General features: G+C 41.4%; 1 protein-coding gene and 1 long non-coding RNA gene across 4 annotated transcripts in view; one reads left to right on the top strand and one right to left on the bottom strand.

The window, feature by feature from the left end:
• Nucleotides 1–17,429, top strand: part of MIPOL1 (mirror-image polydactyly 1) — a 1,009,124-nt gene that overhangs the window by 458,286 nt on the left and 533,409 nt on the right. The window lies entirely within an intron of this gene.
• LOC115090160 overlaps nt 1,708–17,429 on the bottom strand; it is a 67,795-nt gene continuing 52,073 nt past the window's right edge. The window contains exons 1-4 of one of the 3 annotated variants that reach the window (XR_003856322.1): nt 6,541–8,233; nt 2,795–2,896; nt 2,287–2,400; nt 1,708–2,172 (exon numbers count right to left, since the gene is read on the bottom strand). This is a non-coding gene — a long non-coding RNA (uncharacterized LOC115090160). Of the gene's footprint in view, nt 2,173–2,286; nt 4,506–6,540; nt 8,234–17,429 lie in introns of those variants that run through there. The other 2 variants (XR_003856320.1, XR_003856321.1) reach the window with 2 other exon arrangements.

Here is a 17,429-nt window from a genome sequence, read left to right as displayed (position 1 = left end):
TTTCTGGTTCCTCGAGTCCTCATCTGAGTTTCCAAGTTCCTAAGTTCTGTGTCTCATCTGATTCCTGCTCTCAGCCTCCATCTAGCCTCACGCACTTGTCGTTCTCAAGCGGTGGGTCCAGAAGGGCTACCGAGTGGCCGGAAGGCTACTCTTTTGACCAGCATTGCATTGCTGGGTCTCACCGGTGCGTGCAGGTCCAGTGGAGGTCTGAGCCTGCCTTGTTTCAGTTCCTGATGTTCCAAGTCTTCATCCTGGTCCAGCCTTGTTCCAGCTCCAGCCCATGCCTCAACACTCTCACCTCCCATGGTGTGTGTCTTGGGGTTCCTCCCTAAATTGCGCCGTGGCCTAAGGGCTCACAATCTCTCTAAGCAAGTGACCACGCCTCTGCGTTCACAACAGCACCCTAACTTTTAAGGACTGTAGACCCTTGTTATGATTGTGTAATTGGGTAAAGAAACCATAGGGAAAGAAGAAACAGTTTCTCATGTTCCCAGTCATTGAAAATATAGAGCAAAATAATTTCTTTTTATGAAATATGTGCAATTTTGAAGGATACAATAATCTTGTCTGTCTACAAATAGGGACTGAATTAACACACATTTGAAACTTGAGACCAATTGTTAAGGCTTCAACTCTGGGTACTGTTGTAGGAAATTTAAGGGGTAATTTTCATTGACTTACATGAGATTTATGCCTATAAAATTGGGTAATACACGCATAAGTAGCTATTGTGCAGGCCAATTATTTTCATAATTTGTGAAGTCTGAGCCTACTGACAATATCACGGCATGAATGTTTACACATAGAAAAAGGGGCTTTTAAGAGCGTTCTGGGGCAGGGTTTGGAAGCATGCACACAAGTAAAGTATGTACATACATTATCCAACTTATACACACAAGTTTATACCTGCTATATATATTGCAGAATTTGTATTCAGCTTGTCTTTAAGCTGCAGTTTTTGGGTGGCAGAGGTTTCAATGAAATGGTGCTTGAAAGTACATCCAAAAGTGAGTCTCTTATAAGCAGAGGATGCACGTACATCATTCAACTTTATAAAATACCTCCTCTGTACATAAATTCAAGGTTGTTATGCGCACATCTTAGTTATTACTTGCATAAAATATATATGTGCATGTTCATAAAATAAGTTTCAAAATGATGCAGGTCTTCTGTATGTGTGCACTTTTCCAGAATGAATATGCATATGTTATAGACTTATGTGTGTATATTCCTTGATGTTCTTTAAGGGGCATTTTTCCCAGTGTTTTATGGTACTGTGCCTTTATTTTACTAGTATGGTTAGTTTAAAATATTGAAGAAAGTTTAGGCTTCTTATTGTATTAGAAAAAGCCTTTTTCAATTTGAAAATTATGGAGGTAATTTTCAAAAGTATTTATGCATGTAAAACTGGATTTTACTCGCATAAATGGGCTTTTGAAAATTGCTACTTCTTTGTGTATAACTCCTTTGAAATTTCAATGAATTTTCAAAAGGCTTTATGCATGTAAATGGGCTTTTCAAAATTGCTTTGATATATGCTTTTATGCATATAAAGCCTTTTTAAAATTACCTCCATTGTGTTGCTTCTAGTATACCCCTACCTGTAAGTTATAAGTCTGGATGCCTTAGATCTATTCAATAAATGTAGGTCCAGATGTAAAAATGATAAAGCTGTGATATTTGACAATATTTATTAATGTGCTATTGAATGTTTGGGATATTAATAGCTGTACAAATTGGATTCTGTATGTGGGAAGAACTTGCTGCTTTATAATTTTAATCACAATGTACACAAGAAAAGGACATATCCAACAATTAATTTCGTTTATTAATATGTACCCCAATTACCTATCTAACATTAAAATCTTCTAGCACACTCATCCATCACACATACACACACATCTAAAAACAATATTCATCAATAACATGAAATATTCTTTATAATGTCTATATCTTGTAATATAATTTCTAAAGGTTTTACAAAGCACAGATGTTCGTCCTGATGTCCAACAAAGATCTTCGTTTCGCCCGTTTTGTCTCAAAGGCTTCTTCAGGGATGGACTTAATCATCAAAAAACATCCAGAATAACTTTCCCAGACAGTATTTATATTTCTTCCTGATTAACTACTTCCAACAGACATCATTAGTATCTTCATCAGCCTCACAAGGATCTAAACAAACATTAATAAAGATACAATAAACATATAATCCACAAAATACTCAAGGACCGATACCGTGTTAACATGCATAACCCAAAAACCTTACAGTTCTTACCACCAACTTACTCAATATATATCACAGTCACGGATGTTATTACTCTTGTTTCATACGCACAAGTACCAGCTCTTGGCTCGTCATACCCTACATATGATGATTATAGCACCAGTTGATATCCAATTCTATAACAAAGGATAAAAAATCATCCTTATTTCCCACATCCAAAACTACTGACCCAGATAGAGATTAACTATGATCGTAAAGCTTACGGTACCTTCAAAGAATCTTCAAATAATAGATGATCACTCAATCGATCTATATTGTTCATTCATATCCTATCCCAGGTGTTAGAATGCTGACAAAAGTAAGCAATAGCTTACACAGTGCCTATAGATTCAGCCCTGCTATTTGAAATCCAAACAATTAACATCACATTGAGTATCTCCCTCTATTCCCCTTAATGACGGTCTTTTCATAAGAAATCAGTACAATACCTTCCACAGAGACAGACTTTCACAGAGGTGGGATGCCTAGATGGCCAGAAGTGCTTAGATCATCAAAGCTGCAGATACATACCCAGTTGTGAAACCTCCCAGATATGACTTAGGTGCCTGCCTCTCTCACAGCAGCTCCTGCAAGGCACTTGAGTTCCTGGGCCACTTTCTATAGGTCCTCAATCTGTAAACATAGAAAGATTGGATGATGTTGAATGTGAGGTGATACAGACCATAACACCCATACAGTGTGCTCCATTTCCTTCCAGAGGGCTAGCCCTAGACTTTAAATGCTGTAGGACTTTCCTTGCCTTTTTGGCATCTATGGGGCCTGTGTGCTTCCATGCTTTTTGAAACGTGGTTACCATTTCTGTGTGAAGCCCTTTCTATGGGAGCCCATTTCTTGCACCCACCAACTTTTCAGTGACCACATTTAAATAGCAGTCTGCCCAGTTTTACTGTCCCCAATGCTAAGAATATCTCCCAGCAGTCTACCAGATTATCACCATCTGCCAGATTGCTCCTTAGCCCAGACCACCTTTTTGTGTATTTTCTGTATACTCTACCATGTTAGATAGAAGAGCTTGTAAGTTGTCATCTTAGTTCTTACCACCACTTGCCTTTCCCATGTCTGTACAGAGTCCTGGCTGTACTTTGAAGGCTCTTCCCTCTCTAGTGTAGGAGACCCCACGATTGGTGGCAGAGGGCCAGTCAGGCACAGGACATTTGCCCGAGGTTCCTTTGCATGCCTGGGATGGAGAATAGCTGTCCCTTGTCTACCACTATAAGGGGACAGGCCACTGCACATCCTGCACAGTAAACTTACGGTTTCATGCCTTACAGGTCAATTTTAAAAGCATTGCTCGCACAAAAATGCCTACATATATATGTATGTGGGCTGTGTGCAAGCAACACAGATTTTAAAAAGCTGCAAAATTCACACAAATGTATATATGTGCATATGAAGAATAAGGGGGCAGAAAAGGGGCAGGCTATAGTCAGGGCATGGGCATTCGGGGAGGCACCAAAACTTACGCGCATATCTCCGTATTTTAAAACCGAACACCGCAGTGCACATATGCTGGATATCTGCCGAACTTTACAGCTGCTCTTGATGAGGAGCAAGTCTGTATATCTCCAGTTTCAGTGCTTATAGAACAGGGTGAGAGGCCCGGGTCAACTGGGTGGCGTGCAGGATGAAGAGCCAGAGGGGTTTGAAAGACCTCAGTATTAAGTGGACAAACTGGTGGCAAATTGGAAAACTGGGAATGTGCCTTGCATGAGCATGTTTTAAAATCTGCTGACATACATGCATAAAAGCTAACAAAATCCTATGGAAGACACGTGCATGCTATCTCCTCAAAATTAGGAGCATGCTTATGTGTGGTTGGTGTATTTTACAACATGCGTGCACAACTGCATGCACGATTAAAATAGTTAAACTTTACGATTACCTCTTGTGAACATTTACTTAAGCAGTTATCCTGAAATTTTCCTGGGAGCTGCCAGACCAGCAAAAATGCCACTTATGATGATATCACAAGACAAGGTACTCAGTGCATGTGCTGGCATCATTTCTTATGTTCTAAGTGTCAGGGAACTACCAGGGAGTAAAAAAATCACAATTAAGGTAGTTTTTGTTGTTGAATGAGCAGTACTTGGGAGGAAGTATGCTTTCACGGGTGAAATGTTGATGTGATCTGGGACATGGTTTTGAATTCCTTCTACCACTAACTTAAAGGTAGATTTTAAAAGCGCCATGCATGCACCCAGGTTATAAAATACTCTCCACGTGTGCAAGTCAACATCAAGAGAGAGAGAGAGAGAGAGCACTTTCATTCAGGGTGAGTTTTTGGGAGGTGGGTTGGGGTTAGGGGAGTGATTTTAAGGACACATTCAGAGGTATCCATTGCAAAATTGACCTCATTAAAGAATTTTTGACCTTATAAGTGATAAAAAGGAGTTGATTTGTACACTGCAGTCTCTGATGTACGCACACCCTCCCGTGCTATTTAAAATTCACGTAGCTCCCACTCGGGCCACTTACGCGCATAAATAGCTGTTTTTGTGCGCGCAAGGCTTTTAAAATCTACCTTGTACTGTGTGAAAATGGATGTTTACCTCCCAGTGCTTCATTTTATGCAGTTCTGGATACTTTTAATAACACTTCCTTCTCTCCTTTGCTCATTAGAGGCTGACATGCAATTCAGAAATATATTGCTAGGCCACCCACCCCAGAGGGAGCTGCATGCATATGTGTGGAGTATTAAAACTTTAAAGCATACTGGATCCTGAGAGGAAGAAAGGGACTTTCTAAATCTCTACTGTCCTGTAAGAAATGTTGCCTGATACGTAGTAAGTGTAGTTCTTTTTGAAACTGCACATGGCTTGGAAAATGATACTAGGGGAGCAGCAGTCTCCTCTCACCACAGATCTAAGTTTGCCACCCCAGCTGACAGCACTTGTGTACTTCTAGCCTGCTCTCCTGTTTCCTAACAAGCCTCTGCTGGTTTGTGGGCATAGATAACAGTATTATTCTCCAGCTGCAATCAGTATTAATACAAAATCCACTTTATTTTATGTTGTTTTTGCTGGTAAATTTTCCTTCTTCAAACAAATCAAACAAACATGTTGCAAAATAAGCTCTTTTTTTCTCCCTTTCAAATGGTTAAATAATACCTCTGGGAATTTGGAGAGCTGTAGTTTATATGTCAAATGGTAAGTGATTTAGAAACTTTCCAGACTTCTATAGTAACACCCACACAGCCTTTCCCCTCCCCATAAGTTAATTCTGTCTAAAGTACAAGATGAATGAAAGGGGGAAATGTCTGTGGAAATTTGATGGTGCTATTTTGGCACATTATTGGGAGACGGGGGGGTTGCCTCCCGCAGGAATTTATTTGTCTCCCTGATGCTATGGAGTGTGTATTATATTTCAAGCTTCAGTGCAAATTTAAAGTCAGTTTCCGAACAGTAGACACTGCCCATCCTGATTCTATTTCCTTGTTCATTGGTAGAATTTATAGGGATTGCAGCAGCTCTTTGTCTGATTTTGTGCCAGTAGTTTTAAAACAAATGTCATCTTGAGTTGTATTAGATTAGACACCCAGTGACAAGCTATACCAGCCCATCTGATATTCACCTCCAATCGCACAAATGAGTCCCTTTATATCTTATTAAAAAATGAAATCCATGGGTGGTGGATCTGTCCACTGCAGGGGCCTCGCATAACAATGTCCTTCAGCACAACGGGCCACGGTTATGAAGAATTGTTCCCCAAAACACAAAACGGGAGAGAATCCTGTAGTGACTGACTTCTAATAGGACCCATCTCCCTTGGGCCCCAAAGGCAGGGCTAGATGAAAACTAGGAAAGCTGCAGGACGCTATGAAATACCTTATTTGCACTCCTTTGGCATAAGCCACCAAAGGCTAAATGAGTTACGTTTGGGGGATTCAGAACAAAAGGATTTATATAATTAATTAAGTTGCAATATTTATGAGTGGCACTTCAGAGTCCTGTAGAAAGTTAATGATCAGGGTAAGAGTGAGCATGCATCAGAAATGAAACGATAATGAATTAGTGAGGTGCTCTTGGGTGGTACATCTGCATCGTGAGTCCGGAGAACAACCCAGGATCTCCAAACCAGGGAAATTACTCCTTTTATCTACCCAATAATCCAGCTCTGCCTAGGAGTTCAGTCTTTGGAACTAGCAAAGAAATATTCTGCAGAATATTCTTTGTCAATTAAAATATTATATTTTAACTGATTTAAGCAGCTCTTCTGTTATACCCTGAACCCTTAGCAGCAACAATATTGGAACTTACTGCACCGCCATGAAGGAATCAATTTTCAGAGTCATCGGGCAGTTTGCAGATCCCTGAGTACCCCAAAAGAGCAAGAGGAAACTGCTGAGCCAAAATTTAAAAAGTTAACAGTAGTTTTTACTGGCACAAAGAATATAAACAGCAAAGAGACACTCAGTAACAACATCATAAATGTCTTTCTTTTCACAGAGTGGTGGATTCATAATTAAAAAAAACAAAAAAACACAGTAGCAGAATTTACAGAAAAGCAGGATAAATACAGAAGATCCCTTACTGGCAATAAGATGGAAACAAAACACTGAGGTTCAACTCTAAACCACATTGAAATGATTGTATTGTGTTTCCAAGAAAGGGCTGTTGCGGCAGTAAAAACCCTAAACAAAAAACAAAACAAAACACAGAGGTAACCTGCACAGAGCGGCAGTTACAACCCTAAACAGAAGACACAGGGTTAATCAGCAGTTTGCTGGGCAGATTAAATGGGCCATTTCAGTCTTTTTCTGCCATCATTTACTATGTTATTTTGGATACAGAGTCAAACTTACAAAATGTACAGTATAGGAAATACAGTAGTATAATATGCTTGTAATTCAGCTAAATATATCATCATCACTAGTGAGGAGAAAGAGTATGTAGTACCCCTTTGATTTGAAAATAAATGTATTCTTCTTCAGATCTTGTGTAGGCACCTCATTGGAGGAGGTTCCTCCCACAGGGCCGACCAGTACTATGGAAGGGGAGCCCCTTCATGGCCACAACTTTGGAGGGGAGACCCTTCTTGGTCTTGCACTGTGCCAGGATTCCCATTTAGCTCAAGGATGGACCTGAATGAGTGAGCTGTGTGGGGTTATGTATGTGGGGAAAGTTTTGTGGGGGAATGGGGATATATTTAGGGGAGTGGGAGATATGTTTGAGGGAGATATATTTTGGGGGTATAGGTATTTATGTATGTAGGGATATATGTGGGGAATAAATGTACTGTATGTTTGGATACGTAGGGGATTGTGTGTGAGGGTTTGTGTCTGTAGGGAACTGAGGCTGTGTTTTGGGGTTATGGAAATATGTATGTAGGGGGTATCATGAGGGGGTGGGAGTCACGTATATGTTTGGAGGTGTGTGTGTTTGCAGGTTATGTGGGTGTATGTGAGGAATGTGGGTGTGTGTATGGGCTTGATATATAGGGTGGGTGGGTAGAGACTGTGTGGGAGGGGGGATTGTAGCAGAATTGGGGGTATTTTTTAAATATGGGTGTCTGTGTGTAGGTGTGGATGTGGGGGCTGTGAAGGGGTGGGGGTATATTTGGGGCATATAGGGATATATACAGTATATGGATGAGTTTATGTGCGAATTGAGAAAGTGAAAAGAGGAGGTGGCTTAAAAAGTGCTTTTTAGCCCAATCCTTCATTAGCTGCATCGGTTTTTCTTGTTTATGCGTGTGTATGTATGTTGGGGGTGTAAATGTGGTGGGGTGTGTGTTTGGGGGTGGGATGGCAGATGTTGGTGTTTTTGTACTTTGGAGTAGGTGCCTTTTGAAGCTATCCTTTACCAGCTGTGTCAGTTATTTCACTGTGTGTCTTTGGGATATATGTGTAAGTGTTAAGTTAAATTAACTTAATTTTGGTACTTTTGTCAAGTTCTGCTCTGATACTGACTTGTTAAGTCATTCTAATTTATTGTAGTCTGCTTTCAGTCCAGTCTGTATAAAAGCGTAATATCAAATGTTTGCAAATAAATAAATAAATAAGTACGGAAATGTGTGCCTATGTAGTGGGAGCAAGTGTGTGCTTTGAGTGAATGTGTATGGGAGATATGGGTGTAAGAACTAGGGGTGTGCATTCGTTTTGAACTTAAATGGAAAACGCAACTTATTTTTTTTTTTTAACTTAAAAAAAAGATGAGGCTTAAACGATCGGATTTCCAACTTATTCAACATAGCTATGTTGAATACGTTGGAAATCGCGATTGTTGATCTAAATAAAAATTTAAACCCCTCACCCTCCTTAATCCCCCCCCCAAGACTTACCAAAGCTGGCCAAAAGTTCCGTGAGGGTCCGGGAGCGGACGCGTGGGGAATCACGTGACGTCCGCGTCACATGATCCCCTCGGGTTCGCTCCCGGAACCCTCGTTGGGCCCAAAAGGCACTTTTGGCCAGCTTGGGGGGCTCAGGAGGCCCCCCAAGCTGGCCAAAAGTTCCTTTTGAGCCCAACGAGGGGTCCGGGAGCGAACCCGAGGGGAATCACGTGACGCCGCGTCACTCTGACGTGGCGCCGACGTCACGTGATTCCCCTCGGGTTCGCTCCCGGACCCCTCGTTGGGCCCAAAAGGCACTTTTGGCCAGCTTGGGCGGGTCAGGAGCGAACCCGAGGGGAATCACGTGACGCCGCGTCACTCTGACGTGGCGCCGACATCACGTGATTCCCCTCGGGTTCGCTCCCGGAACCCTCGTTGGGCCCAAAAGGCACTTTTGGCCAGCTTGGGGGGGTCAGGAGGCCCCCTCAAGCTGGCCAAAAGTTCCTTTTGAGCCCAACGAGGGGTCCGGGAGCGAACCCGAGGGGAATCACGTGACGCCGCGTCACTCCGACGTGACGCCGACGTCACGTGCTCCTTGCAAAGGAGTTCAGGAATGGCGTCCTGACCCCGCTGGACCACCAGGGAGTTTTGGTAAGTCTTGGGGGGGGGGGATTAAGGCGGTTGAGGGGTTTAAATTTTTATTTGCACATATGGACATAGACTCAACTTATGGAATTCTCCATATGTCCATATTGACCGCAAATGGGACCCCCTTTCGACTTATGGACTTATGAACTTAAACTTTTGGTCTGCACATCCCTAGTAAGAACATAAGAAAATGCCACACTGGGTCAGACCAAGGGTCCATCAAGCCCAGCATCCTGTTTCCAACAGTGGCCAATCCAGGCCATAAGAACCTGGCAAGTACCCAAAAACTAAGTCTATTCCATGTTACCATTGCTAATGGCAGTGGCTATTCTCTAAGGGATAGATTTTAAAAAATTGCGCGATCGCGTACTTTTGTTCGCACACCAGGCGCGAACAAAAGTATGCTGGATTTTATAAGATACGCGCGTATCTTATAAAATCCGGGGTTGGCACACGCAAGAGGGTGCACATTTGTGCAACCTGCGCACGCCGAGCCCAGTGCGCGCTGCCTGTTCCCTCCGAGGCCGCTCCGATTTCGCAGCGGCCTCGGAGGGAACTTTTCTTCGCCCTCCCCCCACCTTCCCCTCCCTTCCCCTACCTAACCCACCCCCCGGCCCTATCTAAACCCCCCCCTTACCTTTGTTGGCAGATTTACGCCTGCTAAAAGCAGATGTAAATCTGCGCGTGCCAGCGAGCTGCTGGCGCACCGTCACCAGACCCGGGGCCTAGCCCGGAGGCCTTGACCATGCCCCGGACTGGCGCCACACCCCCGGGCCCGCCCCCGAAACGCCACGGCACACCCCCAAAACGCTGCGTCGTTTCAGGAATGCCCCCTCCCCGCCCCTTTTAGAAAGCCCCGGGACTTACGCGCGTCCCGGGGCTGTGCGCACGCCGGCGGCCTATGCAAAATAGGCACTCGAGGGCCCTGCGCACGTAAATCCGGCTTTTAAAATCCGCCCCTAAGTGAACTTAATAGCAGGTAATGGACTTCTCCTCCAAGAACTTATCCAATCCTTTTTTAAACACAGCTATACTAACTGCACTAAACACATCGTCTGGCAACAAATTCCAGAGTTTAATTGAGCGTTGAGTAAAAAAGAGCTTTCTCCGATTAGTTTTAAATGTGCCACATGCTAACTTCATGGAGTGACCCCTAGTCTTTCTATTATCCGAAAGAGTAAATAACCGATTCACATCTACCCGTTCTAGACCTCTCATGATTTTAAACACCTCTATCATATCCCCCCTCAGCCGTCTCTTCTCCAAGCTGAAAAGTCCTAACCTCTTTAGTCTTTCCTCATAGGGGAGCTGTTCCATTCCCCTTATCATTTTGGTAGCCCTTCTCTGTACCTTCTCCATCACAATTATATCTTTTTTGAGATGCGGTGACCAGAATTGTACACAGTATTCAAGGTGCGGTCTCACCATGGAGCGATACAGAGGCATTATGACATTTTCCGTTTTATTCACCATTCCCTTTCTAATAATTCCCAACATTCTGTTTGCTTTTTTGACTGCCGCAGCACACTGAACCGATGATTTCAATGTGTTATCCACTATGGCGCCTAGATCTCTTTCTTGGATTGTAGCACCTAATATGGAACCCAACATTGTGTAATTATAGCATGGGTTATTTTTCCCTATATGCATCACCTTGCACTTATCCACATTAAATTTCATCTGCCATTTGGATGCCCAATTTTCCAGTCTAACAAGGTCTTCCTGCAATTTATCACAATCTGCTTGTGATTTAACTACTCTGAACAATTTTGTGTCATCTGCAAATTTGATTATCTCACTCGTATTTCTTTCCAGATCATTTATAAATATATTGAAAAGTAAGGGTCCCAATACAGATCCCTGAGGCACTCCACTGTCCACTCCCTTCCACTGAGAAAATGTTCCATTTAATCCTACTCTCCATGAAATCATGAGTGGAATATAATGGGTCAATAGAGAATGGTTATTTATCCTGTCCAATATTACTAGGACTAGTGGTCACTTAGGGCCTCATTTTCCAATATCGCAGCAGTAACGCATGAGGGGGCGTGTCCTATGCAAATAAGGCATTTTTCGTGCAGTGGGGAAACATCGCCGCATGCGATGTTTTCGCCATTCGCGGAACTGGAGTCGCAAATCGCGAAAACATCGTGCACCGCGATGATTCATTGGTTGTTTTATCGCGGTGCACGATGTTTTCGCGAAAGTGTCCAGCAGGCCGTTTCAGTATCCGGGGGGGGGGGGGGGGGGGGGGGAGAGAGAGAGAGAGAGACTTCCTATAATGCCTATGCCCTAGACAAGTATTTGTATCCCTATGGGAGGGCCACCTAGTAACTCGAGGTGGGGATTAGGTATGAGCGTCGGGGGTTGGGGGCCACTTTCGCATTCCACATGAGACGTACGGAAAGAACAGTGGTCTCTAGTGAAGATTTGCTGGCCGTCGGAGTGAGGAAACTCACTCCAAGAAGAGATTTGGGCTACATTCTCTCCACCTAGCTTGTTGTTGCCCAGGTAGAGTGTCCATCAAGCTAGGTGGAGAGAACGTTGCCCAAATCTCCTCTTGGAGTGAGTTTCCTCACTCCGACGGCCAGCAAATCTTCACTAGAGAACACTGTTCTTTCCGTACGTCTCATGTGGAATGCGAAAGTGGCCCCCAACCCCCATACCTAATCCCCACCTCGAGTTACTAGGTGGCCCTCCCATAGGGATGCAAATACTTGTCTAGGGCATAGGCATTATAGGAAGTCTCTCTCTCTCTCTCTCTCTCTCTCTCGCGATAACCCTTTACTGGCCCGTAACGCAAATTTATCGCACACGGTAAACTGCTTGGAAAATGAGGCCCTTAATGAATGTAGTTAATTTTTCATTCAGTGCACTATTAAACTATGGAATTTGTTGCCAGAGAAAGTAGTGAACGCAGTTAGAATGTCTGGGCTTAATATGGGTTTAGACAAGTTCCTAGAGGTAAAATCCATAAACCACTATTACAAATGTAGACTTGGGAAAGCCACTATTTATCCCTGGTTATGAGCAAGAAGGATTGGAACCTACTGAGTATTTGTGACCTAGATTGGTCACTGTTGGAGACAGGATACTGGGTTTGATAAACCTGTGGTTTGCCCAATAGGGCATGACTTATATCTTTGTTTATTGTAATTGCTATTATTTTATTATATTTATTATAATACAGTTTTATGTTCTCTATTTTGAACCAATTGTATTGATGTGGGGTTTTTATTGTATTGATTGGGAGGGTGTGTTATTCTTTAGTTAGGGAATTCAATTTACCATTTCCTTCATGAGAGCAAAGATATGATAGGTCTGAATTTGGGACTTTTACTATAATATTTATGATGATATATTATATTGTTGTATTATATTTTTATGTGAACTGCTTTGGGTCCTGTTTTGGGGACTAAGGCACAATATACAAGTGAAACAATTGAAGAGAATGAAGGCAAGGTAGAGGAGGAGGGGTTGGGTAGACCCTTTAACTCAAGACTCCAGGAATATTGGAACACACTTTAGCATTTCAATGATGTTGATGGAAAGTTAACTATACCTTTTGAGTTGTGGCTAATTTAAATAATGCAGCCTGCCAACTTTAACAGAAGCTGTGTTATTTAATTTGCATAGTAATGAGTTGCTTTGCATGTATTTGCATTCAAAGCAGTTCATTACTATACCTGCTTTGAGCTGGGTTGGCAACTTATAGATAATGTTCAAAATTTGAAATTCCACGTTATCTGTGCATTAATGCATTTTAATGCACAGTTTGTTGCTTGTTTCTTTGTTAATGCACTTTAGTAAAGGTTCCCCTCTTTTTGCCTGTGTTGTTCTGTGTTAAAGTGCTGGAAGGGTGAGAGTGGTGATGCTTTTTGAATGGAGCGCTTGTCAACATTCTGCAGCTTCTGTTTCCAGTAGAAAGCAATAGGTATTATTTTTGAATCTCGGTGCTCTGAAGATAATGACCCAGTGTTTCTCATTTTTTAACTCATCCGAGATATTCATATCTGCTTCCTTGATGGCAAATTTGATGAATTTCTGTCCCTTTTATGGAGAGTTATTGTTTCTACAGATGGATAGACAGACGTGCATTGATCCCTTTCATATAATTCTTGCCAAAATTCCGAATGTAAAATATCAAGGTAGTACAGCCTATAACTAACAAATGAGAAAAAGGCAAGTTAATATTCTAATGAGCATGGGTAATACTGCTGTATTTTTATTGCTTATTAGGCATGTGTACTCCAAATATTTTCAGTTTGGTTGGACCATTCATTTTGACTCACAAAACATTTTTTGTTCAGTTTGGTGATTCGTTTTGGCTTATTTTTTGGCACATTTTTATGGTTTGTTTCATTCATTTTGGTAGTTTGTGCTTGTGAATTCCATTTTACATGCATAAAATTAATGTAAAATGGAATTCAATGTTATGCATGTAAAAAGCTTGTGAACATACATTGCTCAAAACTTAGGCACACCCCATTGCTCATGGTTTAGTTTTCTATTCTAATTTACTCCTGACATGCAGAAAGGTTGTTCTTTCACTGGGGATTCATGTAGTAGTAGGGGATGCACTGCACCCCTGATCTGATGCGTGGAAAATGATTAAATGCAAAGTTATTTTGTTATAGGAAACCCAGCTCCATGTGTGTACTAAAATACATGCAAATTCTCAGAAAGTGTTGAAAGAGATTCTTTACAGCTCTCCAAATATTCCGACACTAGTAACCCATTTACCAATGGTTTTATATCTTGAAATGCTCTATTAGCCCACTGGGCATTATTATTTCTCTATCGAACAGCAGAAGTCCATATATTCTTGAATAATTCCTTTGATTGCTGAGCAAATATGCCGGCTTCTTTTTGTATGTGTTAAAACAAATATAATGGTAATAAACTCAAATATTTGGTATTTCTTTAAAGTCTATATTTTCAAATGAGTAAAAACAAACAACTGCAAGGTGGCTAAATATTGACACTCTGATTCCTCCTCTCCACCTTCCCCCTAAATTCAACCAGTTTCTTCAAAACAATATAATAAAACCAACTCTGGTGTTTTTTGCTAGCAGGTTTTAAAAAACAAATGCACTCCTGTCTATTAAAGAAGTTAGCAAAAGATACAATGAAAGATATGCTGGAGATCAGTATAAAGGAGTTACTACTTACTATATTTTTTTTAACTTAACATTTTCTCAGTCGTGGCAAACTAACAGGTGGTTTAAGAAAAGTTCCTGGTTTGCTTCTATAGCTATTTATGTATTAAAGGCAAAGCAACTTTCTGCACTTCTATTCCAAACATGAACAGAAGTGTTGGATGAAGTGAATTAAATATTTATTTTGGGGAAAGTACCATAACCACCAAACAGACATGCCACTCACTCTTTGCAATACTTTTATTTAGGAAGTGCATGAAGATTCTTTTATAGACGCCCAGGAATATGTTACCACACTATAAAATGTCCTAAAACCGAACAGAATATTCCTTTTAAATTAAAAATACCTTACTTATATAACTTGTACTGCTAAAAATAGTTTACCGTGGTGGCTATTTACTTGATATTTCTGGGTTTTTAAAATATTTTTGGGGGCGAATTTTCAAAGTTGTATGGGCATAAATGGCTGTACTAAAATAGCAAACAAACAAAACAAAGAGCCAAATCGATCCTGCAAGCAAATGCTAATATCACAAAAGGAATCTGCCAAAAATGATTTCCAAAAAGCCTTCACCAATCAAGAATTTCTTTTTTTGTTGTGTTTTTTTACTATATTAATTTAAAATTTATGAAACCGCATCAGCAAGCCTGACAACATGCTTTTTCAAGATCAAAGCCATCCGGTCATTTCAATCATTTGCAGTTATATAGATCACCTAGTGCTTCCAATATATCAGAAAATTGGTATTTTTTAAAGACAATTTTTAAAGTCAGTCTGCTCCCGTGGATGACTCTCCTGTGGATGACTCAAATATACTAAATGTACTAAAATAGCCCCAGGCTGAGTCTGCGTAACAGTAAGTGTATAACCTGGTTTTATGAGTACTTTTACATGAACTGCAGCGAGGCATTCAGGGAGGCAGCACTGGATTTTATGTATTTTTTTATTTTTTGCACACAAATTCAATTGCATACATTACACCTTCCGAAGAGCAGGTGTACCTTTGTGCACTGTAATGTATGTTCATATTCAGCCAATTATCCAAGAATTTTCAATTGAACTTATGCATGTAAGTTTGCTTTGAAAATACTTAGTAAAGTCTGTGTGTACAAGCACACTTTAGCGCTATCTGGGCTGCTTGAATATGACCCTTTCTGTGTTTTTTATTTTACCCTTCTTTGAGCACACTGTTTGGAAAGGCAAGTGACAAATTGTGTAAATAAATAAAATGTGTTATGTGTATTGTTAGGATTTGCGGCACTCACCTGGTCTCAATGCGGCAGGAACACCACCAAATTCCCTCCCCATAGGCACGTGCGCATAATATAGTCACAATGGCGGGAAGACTCTGAGTGGCATCTCTTGATAACGTCAGCCTCTTGGCATATACAGAATATACTCAAGCCCTGCAGTAGTTCCTCACCTTAGCAAAAGTCTCCTGATATGTCTAGCTCATCAGAGAATGTTACCTTGTTCCGATGTACCTGCGTTCCAGTCCTGTCTTTATCTCCTGTGCCTTTTCCTGATCCCCTGTCTTGCCTCATCCTTGCCTTGCCTGTTCCTATTCATGTCTTTGCCATTTCTTAGTCTTGCATTGTACTGTCTTTTGTTGTTCCTTCCCTCGGCCTAACTTTCTGGATTCTGAGCTCGGCTCTGGACTGTGACCATTCTTGTCTGCTGTCTGCCCTGACCTCCACCTGTTTTTTGGTCGCTTGTTCTTGCCACTGCCCCAGGGACCCACCTAAGACCTGCCGGCCACCTGAATCCCAGGGCTTAACCAGCGGGGAAGGTGGCTGGTATAGGCGAAGCTCCAGTCAGTCCCGCCACAGTTTGCGTCTGCCAGCTGACGACATGGGCCTCATGGGTTCTCCCGCTAGGCTGTGCCAATCACCCCTTGGCACCAAGGGTCACCTTATCCTTTGCCGGCATTACGTGCATGTGGTAATACTTCTAGTGTAAATAAATAAAATGAGTTTAATGCATTTTTTCTAATGCTTAGTGCATTGAAAAGCATGCATTGCAACAAATGTTTAATGCAAAATATTTAGCTGTACCTTTAGAGTTATAGTTAGCTAATTGTAGCATTAATGCTGATTTTTGTGTTAATGCAATCTATATAAATATAAATGAGCTAATTAGCATGATTGTCTATTTTACTGCAAAAATCAAACTAAATGCAAAAAAGTCCCATGTTACCATTAACAGGAGCTCATTCATGCGCTTTAATTTTATGAAACTATGGGGCCTATGTATTAAAACTTGCACTTAACATTTTTTTAGTGTGCAATAAGGATGGGAGGGATAGAGTTGGGGTGGGGGGAAGGAGGAGGTAAAGTGTTTTTGTTTAAACATAAATTGGACTAGGGAGCGAGGTGTGGGGGAGTAGGAGAGACTGTCACAGACCCCGCCTCTATTTTTAGTAAACCAGGCATTTTTAGAAGCAGGCAGCAGGTTCAGCGCCACAAAGAGAGGGGCTGGTTGGGGGTTTTGGCCTACAATCATTTTTTTTTTTTTTTTTAAATACTTCAGCACTTAATAGACTATAGTCATTTGAATATAGCCAGTTAAGTTTCAAATTATTTGGCTAAGATTAGCTAGATAGTTTTAAACATAACTGGATATTCTTATCCAGTTATATTTACCATTATCCAGCTAATGTTAACCGGATAACTTAAATCAGGGATATTCAGTAAGATGTTTCTCTCACTGAATATCCAGGACAAGTTATCTGGCTAATGTTTGGACCCCAGAAAAACATAATGGCAGAAAAAAACATATGGCCTATCTAGTCTTCTCATCTGCCCAACTAATTTAGCTTTACAATTCCCATCACTTCCTCAGAAATCCCCTTTATTTATCCCATGCTTTCTTGAATTCAGATGTTGTTTTTGTCTCCACTGCCTCCACCGGGAAGCTGTTCCATGCATCCATTACTCTCTGTAAAGAAACATTTTCTAAAATAACTCCCAAGCCTTCCCCCTTTCACCCCATGACCCCTTTGTTCTAGAGCCCGCAATTTACAAGGGGCCCCTTCCCCTTACTGCTAGGGAGCGCAAGGAGAGCGGTCCCA

Source organism: Rhinatrema bivittatum, chromosome 4, assembly GCF_901001135.1.
Source record: "Rhinatrema bivittatum chromosome 4, aRhiBiv1.1, whole genome shotgun sequence".
Taxonomy (NCBI): Eukaryota; Metazoa; Chordata; class Amphibia; order Gymnophiona; family Rhinatrematidae; genus Rhinatrema; species Rhinatrema bivittatum.
The sequence above is the reverse complement of the archived record's forward strand: the minus strand, read 5'-3'. Positions and strand labels throughout refer to the sequence as shown.